The 14,431-nt window shown below is 43.7% G+C and overlaps 1 protein-coding gene across 3 annotated transcripts in view; it reads left to right on the top strand.

Moving 5' to 3' along the window:
- Positions 1-14,431, top strand: part of LOC105471567 (low density lipoprotein receptor class A domain containing 3) — a 286,072-nt gene that overhangs the window by 64,478 nt on the left and 207,163 nt on the right. The window lies entirely within an intron of this gene.

Genomic DNA, 14,431 nt, shown 5'->3' with positions numbered 1-14,431 from the left:
TATCAAAAGTTCTGCTACCTCAATAATACTGATATTATAAATTTTGAAAGGGTGGAGAGAGAACCATAAGCAATTGTAACTTATGTATTCTTCATCAACAGGTCTATTCTGCTATTTTGGGGACATAGCAGAGGTCAGTTGGAAAGAGATTTAGGGAGCCAGTTAGAGCCTGATTTGCATCCTAGTTCTCATTACCTAGCTTGTCATCTTGAACCTCAATTTCCTCATCTGGAAAATGGGCATAAGTAGCTACCGAGTAGGGATGTAGTGTGGATTAAATGACAAACAGAAAGCACCAGTGCAGGCTCTAACACATAGTGGGTGCTCCACGAATGCAAGCATCACGTCTAAGGGAAGTCTGAGTGGCGGCCTGTCACCAGCATCGTGACTGTTTGACTTCATAGTCTGACTGCATAACTGGGGGGAAGAAGGCAGGCAGGGTCATAGTAGTTCGCTATTTTCTTTGAAAGTGGTTTCTTACTATTAATTTTAATCAGTTTAGATTGCCATTCTTCTATATTCTGAAGTCTCTAGGGGTTAGGAATTCTGATTAATATATTCTGTAGTAGTCTCAAGACCCCTTATCTTTGGGGATACATCTCAAGACCCCCAGTGGATGCTTGAAACCGAATATGGTACCAAATTGCTGTCAGTTGGAACCTATTTCTGTCCATGTGTTCCACTCACAAATGTAATGCCTTTTCCGTCCTAACTAAGCACTTATCACACACTCTGGCTGTAACTTTTGCAGTTTGAGGTGTGACAGCAAAACTAGCACAAATTCTTTTTCCTTCTTCACAATTTCACAGATAGAAAATTTGTTCGTAATGTACATCTTAGCAACCTCAGCATAAGATTTTTCTTTTCTTTCCTTACTAAGTCGAGAACTTTCACCTTTTCACTTAAAGGAAGCACTTTACAGCTTCTCTTTGGCATACCTGAGTTATCAGCATCACTCCTCTTGTGCTTTGGGGCCATTATTAAAAAAAAAAATTGGTTGCTGAAATACAAACATTACAAGACAGAGGCAGTTGATCTGATAACTGAGACCGTTCCTAAGTGACTAATAGGCAGATAGTGTAGACAGTGTGTGTACGCTGGACAAAGGGAATATTCATATCCTGGGCAGGACACAGCAGGACGACACGAGATTTCATCACACCGCTCAGAATGGAGCACAATTCAGAACTTATGAATGGTTTATTTTTGGAATTTTCCATTAATATTTTCAGAAGTCCATTGACTGAGGGTAACTGAAACTGCAAAAAACGAAACTGCGAAAAACGAAGCTGCAAAAGAGGGAGGACTGTTGTATTTAAAGATGTGAACTTCTGGGAAGTTTGAAACTGGAAAAAAACGGGATGGAAAAGTTGAAAAGAAAAAAGTCAGATGTTTGGGAGCAGAGGATGGAAATTTATGCAGTTTCAATTCTACCTCCATTATAGTTCTAAAGTTTCCTGTTAATTTTGAAATATAAAAAATGTCCACCTGCATAAATCGGCTTGCCCAAAGGTGATTATATTTGGTATATTTAGAGAGAGAAATGCTGTTCCTTATTTGTACAGGCCACCTGAGAAATATTTTGTTTTCCAAATATTGCTGAGTGTTCTTATCTCTTGTCCTTTGAGCAGTGCCGAGGATAATGCCTGATTCATAGGGGCAGTTTGGTAATAATACGTTTTTTTCTGAAATTGTGTGCTTATTAGCAGGCCTTCTTAGCCTCTCAGCAGCTTGCTGATGCAAAGGGACTTTGAAGGAATGATGTCTGTTTCTTCTTCTTCTTCTTCTTTTTTTTTTTTTTACTTTAAGTTCGAAGATACATGTGCAGAATGTGCAGGTTTGTTACATAGGTATACATGTGCCATGGTGGTTTGCTGCACCTGTCTACGCATCATCTAGGTTTTAAGCCCTGCGTACATTAGGTATTTGTCCTGATGCTTTCCCTCCCCTCGCCCCCCATACCCTGACAGGCCCCTGTGTGTGATGTTCCCCTCCCTGTGTCCATGTGTTCTCATTGTTCAACTCCCACTTATGAGTGAGAACATGTGGTGTTTGGTTTTCTGTTCCTGTGTTAGTTTGCCGAGAATGATGGTTTCCAGCTTCATCCACATCCCTGCAAAGGACATGAACTCATTCTTTTTTATGGCTACATAGTATTCCATGGTGTATATGTGCCACATTTTCTTTAGGAGTGATGTCTATTTCTTTGGATGGTGTTTTACAAAGTCTGTTTCCTTTTCTTCTCAGGAGTTTGCAACCCCCCAGGGGAGCATGCCTGAGTTTTTTCCTGCTGTCTAGCTGGGGTGATTGACAGTGGCTGTTACAGATGCCTTGAAGTCTTTCTGCCTCCCATCCACCAGTTTTGCTGCTGCCCGGTAGATAAGTGTTGTCCGCTAGGATCAGGAAGTCCTTGGTGGAGAGCTAAGGCAAGGTAGACTTTGCAGGCACACCCCCCTTTTTTTCCTCCATAAAGATACTTTGTAAAAAAATCTTAAGTTGGTTCTTTCTTTTGGAACCTTTCCTCCTATGGTTTTGGTTGTGTGTCCTGCTGCTGAACTGTGGGCCTGTGATTCTTGGGCCCGACAGGTGTGCGCTGAGGTGTTCCTTCCACGCCTCCCTGTTCTTGGAGGCTGAGCTTTGAGCAGACCTTTGCGTGTTTACACAAGTTTGGGATTTTTACTGGGGTTGGGGAGGTGTCTGGAGATTGAGTTGCTCTGGGCGGAAGTTTGAACAGAAGCTGTTTGTTTTGTGGGAACACAAGAAGCTGATCTGAGAGAGAGAGAGACAGACAGATAGACAGACAGGGGTGCATGACCGGCATGAAGCTGTGTACTAAATACAAAGGAATGGTATTACCAGCCTGGCCTGTAATGAAAATGCTGTATAATACCATTATGGGAAATGATGACTTCTGTTGTGCCCAAGGAATGGAAGTGGCTGGAAGGGTGCAGTACGGGGTGTGCATGGTACCTGCAGTGATGGTAATGCCTGGAGTGCTCTTAAAGTCGCAACTCCCCTTGTCTCACTTGCTGCCAGCTTTCCTGCCTGCAGTGGGGAGGTGGCAGAAACTCTGCTGGTGAGGTGAAATCAGCCTTCCTTTCCCAGGGTTCAGATTCCTTCCTGAACATCTGTCTTGGCACGGGTGGTGACAGGGCAGTGCCTTTTTGAAAGAGTTATTATGGCAAAAAAAGAGGAAGAAAGCCAGGTTCAGACTTCTCCCTTGGCTGCAGGCAGAAACCAGCATTCAGTTGCCTAATCTGTAGACTCATCAAACGTAAATTATTCTGGATTGCTTTTCTCTCCGTATAGTTTGCTATAAGCTTTATGATTTATTTTTATTTTTATTTTTTATTTTTGGCCAAAGACAAATAAAAAACGTTTAAACAAAAGAAGGGGGGGAGCCCCCAAACAAACTAGGTGGAAAAGTTCAGTGAAGACCCCCCTAAGATTCCTGATAACGAAGAATAATCCCAGAAGAGTTTGGAAAGTGAGTTGGATTTTAACTGGAGCTGGAATTGGCTTCTAGGAGGCGAGTCCCCTACTCTCTGTTCAGATTCATTTTGGAACCGAAGCGACAGCAGCCATGTAGACTTTTCTGAATGCATCCCAGAGTTTGGCTCTTCACGCGAGCTTCAGTAGATGCCACTGCAGAGCCTTGCGCCAGGTCTGAGAAGTTTGCATGCTTGGGGTTTATCAGGGTGTGGCTCGTGCCATTTTGGGCATTGCAGAAAAGGAGTGGGGCTGTTTTGAGTATTCGGAGAAAATGAGTGAATAAATTAAAAATAAATCCAGGACATGCCATTCCCCGCCCCTCCTCACATTGCCTGTCCCCGTCCCCACCCCTTGTCGTTGCATTATGAAGTCCTTGGACTTGATAGTGAGGTTGCTGGTGGCTCAGGCTGTGGAAGGAAGAAAGGAGAGGAATGGTGTCTATGAGCCAGCTGTGCTGTTCAAAAACATGGTTTTTATTTTTTATTTAAGTAAACTTTTTATAGAAACTTAACACACGCACCGAAGAGCGCGCAGATGTTAACTGGGGAGCTCTATGAATTTTCATGAAGTAAACACACCTGGGGAAGCAGGGCTTAGCTCAAGAAGTACAGCATTGCCAACCCCAGAGCCCCGGTGGTGCCCCCACTCCATCCTCCCCACCCCCGCCCCACTATCCTGACTTCCAACGTCACAGATTCCTTTCTTCTGTTTTTGAACTGGCAAGAATGTCTGGCTTCTTTTACTCCACATTAAAAAGATATAGTTTCCACCTCGTCTTCCAGGAGGTGGGTCGTAGGATAACCCTCCACCCACTTGGTTTGCAAGGACAACTCCAAAACCTTGGCAACCCGACATCCCACAAGCCTTGGACTCCAGACTCCAGAACTCTTATTCCAGGCACCCTTGAATGAGCTCCTCTGTTTTCCAGCAGAAATCGTGGCCTAATGCCACCTGGAAGACCCAGTAGCGTGGAAACGGGAGTCCAGAGCAGGCTATAATTGTGAGCTCACAGGGAGGACAAGCGAGATTTGGAGAGACCTGCCACATTCCCCGCAGAGGGCGAATGACGTTTACATCCCTTAGAGTCAGAAGCATCCCACCCAGGCAACTGAGGCATGGCCCTTTTGTGGGGAGTGGGGCTGGCCAGAAGGGAGGGGAGAAGTGTGGCTGTGGAAGGTGGCTCATAAGAGCTTTTATAGAATACATTTGTGTTCTAAAAGGGAATAAAAGGAAACATAGCCCTTGGGTCATTTTCTATGATAACTCATTAATAAGCAGTCATCCACAGGTTTCTCTAAGTGATTCCTTGTTTAGTTTTTCTTTTTAGTTTAAGACAGCATTTGGGACTGTTAGTTTCTGACTGTATCAAGTACTCTTATCCCAAACTTGCTTCTCTTGTGCTTTAAGGAATGCTTCTTGAAAATATTTTGTAATTTGGTGAGTAAGATGACTGTTTCCTTTTGGGTTTTGTTTCTTAAGGTTAAAGGAGCAAATCTTTCTCTGTGTGTATGTATTTGTATAATGAGCAGCGCTATGCAACCTCTCCCCTAAATCATCTTGGCTGCTCTCATAAGTTCTCCAGGCATATTTACTATGGTGACATTTTAAGCAATTGGTTCTGAAGAAAAGATGCCAATAGAAAATACACCCACATTCTAAAAGGACCTCTCAATTCCTTCCCTGCAGAGTGTGTGTTCTAAGACGATGCAGATATAAACATAAATACCAGTACTATACAGCTACATCTCTAGCGATGAACAAACATGGGATTCTGCTATACATATTGTTTTGCAACTTGCTCTTTCCCTTCTGACTCTATTGTGGCTATTCTTCCATATCAGTACATTGTAACTCCTGAATTCTTTTTAAAGGCTGATGTGGTAGTATGGCTCTACGGCATCATAGGAGGGGACCTCAGAAAGTTCGTGGAAAGATGGAATTAAAAGATAAAAATTTCAACTTTACTCCTCAACATAAGCTTCATCAAGTTCAAGGTACTTTTGTAAGAGATGATACCAGCCGTTTAGTCCATCCCTAAAGAACTGAGCGTTCTGGGAATTTAACCACGTCAATGTGTTTTCCATATTATTAACTGAAGAAAAATGTTTGCCTTTGAAAGATTTTTAGGATTAGGGAGCAAAATCAGAAGAAGCCAAGACTGTAAGGAGGCTGCCTCTTGCATTCCCATTGAAATTCTCAGAAACTTACCCTGTTGGATGAGATGAATGAGCAGGCACATTACTAGGATAGAGGAGGACTCTCTAGTGAAGCTTTCTGGGCCATTTTTCTGCTAAAGCTTTGGCTAACTTTCTCAAAACCTCTCATAATAAGCAGACATTATTGTTCTTTGGCCGTCCAGAAAGCCAGCAAGCAAAATAGCTCTCAAGTATTCCAAAAAACTGTTGCCATGACCTTTACTCTTGACTGATCAGCTTTCACTGTGATTGGACTACTTTCACCCCTTGGTAGCCATTGCTTTGATTGTGCCTTTTCTTCGTGATTGTACTGATTAAACCATATTTTGTCTTTTTTTTTTTTTTTTTTAAAGACAGAGTCTCACTCTGTTCCCCAGGCTGGAGTGCATTGGCGTGATCTCGGCTCACTGCAACCTCCGCCTCCCAGATTCAAACAATTCTAGTGCCTTAGCCTCCTGCGTAGCTGGGATTACAGTCGTGCACCCCCATTCCCGGTGACTGTATTTTTGGTAGAGATGGGGTTTCTCTTTGTTGGCCAGGCTGGTCTCCAACTCCTGACCTCAAGTGTTCCACCCACTTGGCCTCCCACAGTGCTGGGATTATAGGCATGAGCCACTACATCCGGCCCATGTTTCATTTAATACAGTTCTTCAAAGACATGCTTCAGGATCTTGGTCCCACTTGCTTAAAATTTCCATTGAAAACTCTGTTCTACTCTGTGGCTGATCTGGGTGCCACAGTTTTGGCATTCATCGAGTGCAAACTTCAGTTTTTCAGTCAGAATTGTGTAAGCTGAACCAATTGAAATGTCTGTGGCATTGGCTATTGTTTCTGTTGTTTATCACTGATCCTGTTAAATTAGGGCACAAACGAGATTAACTTTTTCCTCAAAAATTGATGTGGATGGTCTGCGGCTGCAGACTTCATCTTCAACACTGTCTTGCCCAGTCTTAAAATGAGTTAGGCGTTTGTAAACTGCTGATTTTGGCGGGGGGCATTGTTCCCATAAACTTTTCATAAAGCATCAGTGATTTCATCATCCTTTCACCCAAGCTTCATCGTAAATTTGATGTTTGTTCTGCTTCAGTTTTAGCAGAATTCATATTGCTCCTGTAGGGGCTTTTTTCAAATTGATGCCTTATCCTTCTTAGTGCCTCAAGCTCGATTCTGTTCAGACATGTTATAAAAAGTTAATACGAGTTTATTTGGGTACAGAAAAATTTTAAAATACACGCATAGTTTTTTCATAATATGCATTTTCACGAACTTTTTGAAGATCCCTTTCATTTACCCATCTCCTCTTATAGATACTTAGGTTCTTTAAAGTTTTGAACTTTTACAAGTGATGCTATAAATAAAAAAAACCCAAACTTTTATGTGTTTCTCCCTGCATTTATATATTTCTAAGGCTAGATTCCTAGAAATACAGTGGGTCCAAAGGTAAGCTCATTATAAATTGTGCCAGGTGCTGTCAAACGGCCCCAGAGAGATTGTACTACCTTATACTCCCACCAGTAGGGTCTGAGGGTGCCAGTTTCCTCCCCTGCCAACCCTCAAGAGTACCCATCTTTTCAACTTTTGTTTTAAAACATTGCATTTCACCTGCATTTGTTTACCTGCTAGTGAGGCTGTGTGTCTTTTCATTTATTAGCCATGTTTATTTTTTGTGCCATGCTTGTTCATTTTCTTTATTCATTTTTTTTTCTTGGTTTGTTTGCAGTTCTCTTACTGATTTTTAAGGAGTTCCCATTAGGGACATAGAGGATTGTTTTAAAACATGCATTTAGAGAAAAAAAAAAATCTTGATTGGCATTTCTGGCTATAAAGCTCTATAAAAGACCAAGTACTTCTTTCTGGCATTGAAGGCTTTGGTTTTCTGCTTTGTTTTTATTTAATTAGGTGAAATTTTTCCTCCTGGCTGGAGAGTCCGGCTGTCTGTAAATGCATTATCATTTGTGCAGCACAGGGTGGATTGTGATGTGAGGTGGAAAGTGAGCCATGCCAGGCAGGGGTTGGAGCCTGTTGGAGCTGATTATCGTGGGTGTTCAGTGCGAAGCTGGATGTCTTGCCCCGTGTCTTTTAAAAACCGTGGTCTCTCATGTTGTTAGCATAAAGGCACTTGATTGACAAAAGGAGAGACAGGGAGAGTCTCTGGAGATGTGCTGGCACTCTGGTTCATTATGTTTCTTTATTCTACTGGCATTTCCTATGTCAGTCTTGCTTCATGTGGAGCAGCCAGTATTCCTCTCTTCACATCCAGGGCATGTGGAGAGCTGCCACCTTCCTTATAGTTAGATAACCTGGCCTCATTGTTCATAGGACACCAGAGCTTCCAGGAATGGGGTGGCCGAGGGCCTGGGTCCCAGCGCTTCGATGGCCTTTGATAACAGAGGCAAGCTCTCAACCGAACCCCTTTAGGCTCCTTCATTCCTGCCAGCCCACCCTTACCTCTCCTGTAGTAAAGGGCTTGTGCCTTTGCCTGCTCTGGGTGAGAGTCCCTGAGCACAGCGGTCCGTCACTGTGTTGCAGCTGTCACTATTCCCTGGATCCAGAAAAGGTAGGGTGCTAATGGTTTGGGATTCACCCTGGGGAGAAGGTGAATCAACCTCTCTGTGGATGGAAGACTGGAGGCTTGACTGAGAGGCTGTCTGCCACCCAGTGAAGAGCAGAAACAGAGGGCTGACTCAGAGAGGCATTGTCACCTGCCAGATGCACCTGGGCCTGGCTCTCTTCCCCTTTAACATGTGTCTGACCTTGATTTCCTGTGAGCTGGCTCTGTGGGCATGGGTCATCACAGAATGCTGGGCTTGTCTTACGGGCAGCTGTGTCAGATGGTGCTGACAGCACATGTTATCACATGCAAAGTCCTCGTGCCCCAGAGTTTCTGGAGGCAAGCTTTTACCTGCCCCGGTTGCAGTATGAAGTACTGGGCTACATTTGAATTTTTACTTTGGGCCATAAAGAATTACTGGTTTACACTCAAGCTAATCTGGAGGTACAGTTTGCCTCACAGAAAATCCTAGGGTCCATAACCTTCTCAGGAAAGACAATAATAATAATATGAATAAAAAAGAATATGAATAAAACCATGAATTTTTGGTTCCTGTCCCCACTCCTGCCTTTTAAAATAAGCAAGTTGTCTGAGCATGAAGAGACATGTTTTAGTTCTGTAATCTTAAAATGCATGCAAATAGGGACTGTCCACAAGATGGAGGAATAATCCTAATTTGAAGGAATAATCCACAAAATGTTCATAGTGCTTGTAATCTCAGCACTTTGGGAGGCCAAGACGGGTGGATCACTAGGTCAGGAGATCGAGACCATCCTGGCTAACACGGTGAAACCCCGTCTCTACTAAAAAATACAAAAAACTAGCCGGGCGAGGTGGCGGGCGCCTGTAGTCCCAGCTACTCGGGAGGCTGAGGCAGGAGAATGGCGTGAACCCGGGAGGCGGAGCTTGCAGTGAGCTGAGATCCTCCAGCCTGGGTGACAGAGCCAGACTCCGTCTCAAAAAAAAAAAATAAAATAAAATAAAATAAATTTTTATAGTGTTTTACAGGGAAGCAACTGTCCATTTTTCCCTCCTCCTTTTTCTCTTTCCATTTCAATAGACACTCTGTTGCGGACTCTGGGCTGCATTAAAACACATTCCCTCCTCCAGTATCAAAGTTGCTCCTGGGTTGTGGGGGGAAGAAAGGCACCCAACAGAAATTTGTGAAGCATTATGGTAAATGAAGAGATCGAGGTTTGCATAAGTTATGTTGAGAGGTCTGAGTGGGGGCATGTACATTGTGTTGGGGGGACTAGGGAGAAAACCCCTGGAGAGGTGGTCTGGCCAGGATACCCAGGCTGGCCAGGATACCCAGGGCCGCCTCTGCTGACCCAGGGACCTTGAGTTTTACCTGCTGTGGAATGGGGATTTGAAACAACATGTGACATGGTCAGATTTGTTCTACAGCTGTGTGAAGGATGCTTTTAGGGGCCAACACTAGTAAGGAAGCCATTAGGGCCAAACAGGCAAGAAAAGCATTTGGACTAGGGTTGTGAGTGGCAGGAATGGGACATATTAATGAAAGCACCAGTTGGTTGATGGCGGTGGGGGTGGGGAGAGGGATGGTTGGTGGTTCTACCAGCTGAGATAGCGCATGATGCAGGAGGAGCAGCTTTAGAAGAAAATCCCAAAGTTCTGTTTTGGACATGCTGAGCTTGTGCCAGGGACGGAAGTATCTTTGGCAATATGGGGTGGAAATGTGAAGCCAAGGGTGGAGGATGTCGTTGAAGGGAAGAGAGCTGAATTGGCCGTGTTGGTTTGGAAGCTGTCACCGTGAAGGTCCAACTAATAGTGGACAAAATGACTTAACTAGGGAAGATGTCGTTTGCTTAAGCAGTTGGGAGCAAAACTCTGAAGCCTGTTAGAGGAGGGAAAGGAGCTTCCAAGATGACTGAGAAGGAATGATCAGAGAGCCAGGTGTGTGTTAACGGGAGGCAGAGGAAGAGAAGAATATGGTGTGAGGGTGGCCAAGGGAATGGAGTTTCAGAAGGAGGGAATGATCTAGCTGATCCAAAGCAGCAGAATTGTGCCTAAGGAAAGATGGAAAATTAACATTTGAGTTCAATGATTGGGAGGTCCCCCAGTGACCTTGTGAAGACAGATTCAGAGAGAGTGATGGTTGTGGGAATCAGTGCTGGTGGAGAGAGCAGATGGCAAGGGATTGAAAAATATGCAGACTGTAGGGTTTAAACCTTGGTTTTTTTTAGACAGGGTCTGAGTCTGTCTCCCAGGCTGGAATGCAGTGGCATGATCTTGGTTCACTGCAACCTCTGCCTACTGGGCTCAAGTGATCCTCCCACCTCAGCCTCCTGAGTAGCTGTGACTTACAGGCACACGCCACCATGCCTGTCTAATTTTTAATTCTTTTTTTTTTTTTTTTTGGTAGAAATGACATCTCACTATATACCCCAGGCTGGTCTTGAACTTCTAGGCTCAAGTAATCCTCCCACTTGAGCCCTGCCAAGTGCTGAGATTACAGGCGTGAGCCACTGCGCCTGGCCTCAAACCTATTTACAAGTTAATCATGGTCTCAGCATTCGCCAGGCCTTTGACTTCTTCCGGCGTCTTGGTATTGAGCTGCCCCTGTTAGCAGGGAGCAATGGAGTCACCTGAAGAACTGGACCCACACTGTGGGGCACGTTATTTCAATTTACTGAAAAATCATTTCCTAATGAACAGTTCCCTTCTGTTCTTTCATCTCGCCTGGTATGATTCTATTGTATTCAGTTCGGGGTCGATCCTTTTACACTTCAGATCACCCTTCCTTTAATTATTAATCATGTAACTACATTAGAATGCTTTGTCTTATGAAATGACATGTTATGTACCTACATTACATCTAGTCTTTATATCATAGTAATTCTTTAATCATGAATAATAACACCTTTAAGAAATGAGCTCTAGTTAATCTTATGGCCACTATCTGCATGCTGTCATAAAATGTGTGAAAAATTCAGAAGCTTCTACTGAATTTTAGTATATATATATATATATATATATATATATATATATTTTTTTTTTTTTTTTTTTTTTTCCTGAAGAGGTTTTCTGGTGTGAGTGATATGCAGTGAGAATTCTACTGTTTTCAGGTCTGTGACTAGTTGGCTCCAGTACCAAGATGGACAAAACAGCCCTTTGATTACCCAGGGAGCCTGTCAAGTTTGTATTTGGTCAGCCTCTGTTTTACATATAAGGAAACTGAGGCACAGGGCGGGTAAGTAATTCCCTGAGCTTGGAAAGTAATGGTAATAGAATTCAGTGTATGGGCTCCAGGGCTGACTCAAATGAGAAGAGCTCTATAATCCATCTTTAATTTTTAAACTTGCTTCGTTTTCCGGAAGGTCCTAAGCTACCTTTTCATAGGCTACCCTTTGCAATCTGGAAACCCCAAACAGGTTTGTCTACACAGTTTCAGCCCTTTAAAACAGATTTACCAAATCTGATCGTCTCTTGCAAAGGTAAATTGCTCACTCAGGAGGTCTGAAAGCTGCGATCATTCAGACATGCATACTAAAGTGGGGACTCCATGGTAAACACTGCTTAACTCTGGCACTCTCTAGATGTACAAACATCATTTGCTCAAGAAGTCAGCTAATTCCTCATGATGGAGGGCCTGTCGTCGTGCTCAGGAGGGAGTGTGCCTGCGTGAGCAGATTGTAGAAGCGGGATGGACCAGTTTAATGGATTAAGCTACTTAAGAAAATGTAAAAAGACTCCCCGGTGAATATGCACACCCTTGTGCTTGACAGAAACAGGCTGGCATTTTTGATCTCCCTGGCAGGGTTGCTTTCCCAATCAGAAGTTATAAGCCAAACAATCATTTATTTGCTGAGACATGATGGAAGATTATGGATAATTGAAGTGAACCAGAGAGGCCCTTTAATCCATAGGGAACGGGAGGCAGGTGTGAGTCCCATGCCTTTGGAGATTATTTTCTCCTGTTGCAGGGGGCTATGGGGAGTAGCCATCTCCTAGCTGACAGTGGAAAATGTCGGAGTTGTAAAGTGCAGAGGCCAGAATTGGGTCTCATTTGGGAGCTGGAGACCTGGATTCTTTGGCCAGCTCCAGCACTGCCTTTTGATGAGCTGGTTGATCTCTGAGTTTTAGTCTCTCTGTATTAAACAGGAGGAACTATTTTCAGTACCTGCCTTTCAAGGATCTCTGTGTCAATCCCACTTATTATTTTTAAATGCTGAAGACTCTATCTAGGACAGGCAGATGATGTGTGTTTGCCTGCTATGGGGACGATTATGAGTCCACAGAAACAAACAATGAGTGGGGAAATTGGGTTGTCATCTGTTACTGCCTTACTTTATGCACGGGGAAACTGAGGCTTAGGGAAATGAAGCAGCTCCCCCAAAGCCCAGTGGTGAGTCCCAAATGCCTTTTCTTTTGACCTGCTTTATAGCTTTATAGTTGTTTGGAAGGGTTGGTTCATGTGTATAGTTTGGCTGCTATTAAAGAGCTCTAGGAATGACTTAAGGAGGGCTAATTATTTCTTAGGAATAATTGAGCTGAGGCCATCGTGTATGAGAAGACACACAGCCAGATTCTGCATTGGGAGCTCTTTAACTGTGTCCTTAAAACCTGGTGTCTGGCCCCACAATCTGCTTTTCTGGATCTAAGGGACCACTAGGTCCCAGACAACCAGCCCAAATTCCAGCAGGTTTCCCATCTGACCAGGTTATACCACTCTAGAGAGGCAGGAAGAGAAAAGGGACCCAGCCTTCTCTGACTCAGAGAGTCAGTAAGAATGTGTGGAGGGAAGGAAGGTATGACATATACTCGTACCATTTATTAACCCCCAAGTACATACCACCTGCTCTCTATATATGCGTTATCCTTCTATCTCTTGTATGTCCACATTTTACCTATATTTATATATATTTTATCTATATCTATACCTATATCCATATCTATAGCTATATCCATATCTTTATGATTATTTGTATCTATCATCCCTCTATCTCTCAGCAATGCTGCCCGGGAGGGGGGATTTCAGTTTTACAAATGGAAAATTGAAGCTCAGAGAGGGTAGCTCTCTTGTCTGAAGTTGCCACAGCTAGTTATGGTTATAAGAGAATTCAGCATTAGAACCCAAGTCTGGCTCATTCCTGAGCTCATGCTCTTTTTAACAGACTGCCTTCCCAGAAGGGAGGACAAGGTGCAGGGATTGGGCTTCACTGTCTGGTTTGCTTGCCTTCCCCCATCCTTCACCCTCAAACCACTTCTGTGCTGGCCGCCCTGGTTTTTGACTCTGCTCTGTGCCTTTGGCCCCTCCTTAGTCGCAAAAGCCAGGGGGCCCTACCAAGTCACAGCCTTGGCTACCCCCCAGCTGAGGCCATCTGAGCCTTGCTCAGCCTCCTGCAGCCCCATGTTGAGGGGTGAGGAGGCAGATGGTGTGGACTATTCTAAGGAAGACAACTTTACTGTGGCTTTCCTCGCCCTGACTTCTTAGGGAGTTAGTATTCAAAAAATATCTGGCCTACTGGCTAGGCCTTGCTATTTCTGTTTTTGGAATGTCATGGCTTAATAAGTTTGGTGGGTAAATCTATCTTAGGAGATATGTTTATTTTTTCCTCCACAATCAGCTTCTACCCTGCAACTGTTGCTGCCTTTCAGAATATGAACAGAGTTCATGCTAGATGGAATCTCCCAGAAGAATGTCTTTGCATTTGCTCTTTCTTGTACAGTATGAACACTTGCCCCCTTTTATCTTGCATTCCTTTGTAGTTGGTGGGGTTTTTGAAGTAAGAATAAAGTGGTAAAAGCTTCCATATATCTTTCATAGGTTTTTTTTCCCCCTCAAATATTAGTGTAATTTTTGTTCTTTATAATGAAATTTTAGCAATGAAACATTTTTTAAAGGGGAGAGAAAAGATACCAAGAATAACACAAAGCCCGCTGTGTGCCTGCCACCCAGTTCCCCTGAATTCTGATATTTTGCCATGCTGACTTCAGATTTTTTTTAAAGACAGAAATCTTGCAGTTGAAGTTCATTGTGACGATCCCAGTTGCCAGAGGTACCCACGATCCTGAATTTGATTTTTTTTTTTTTGAGATGGAGTTTTGCTCTTGTTGCCCAGGCTAGAGTGCAGTGGCACGATCTTGGCTCACCGCAACCTCCGCCTCCGGGGTTCTAGCGATTCTCTTGCCTCAGCCTCTTGAGTAGCTGGGATTACAGGCATGCACT

Source organism: Macaca nemestrina, chromosome 12 (genome assembly GCF_043159975.1).
Source record: "Macaca nemestrina isolate mMacNem1 chromosome 12, mMacNem.hap1, whole genome shotgun sequence".
Classification (NCBI taxonomy): Eukaryota; Metazoa; Chordata; class Mammalia; order Primates; family Cercopithecidae; genus Macaca; species Macaca nemestrina.
Note: the sequence above shows the minus strand (reverse complement) of the source record. Positions and strands in the feature narration are given on the sequence as shown.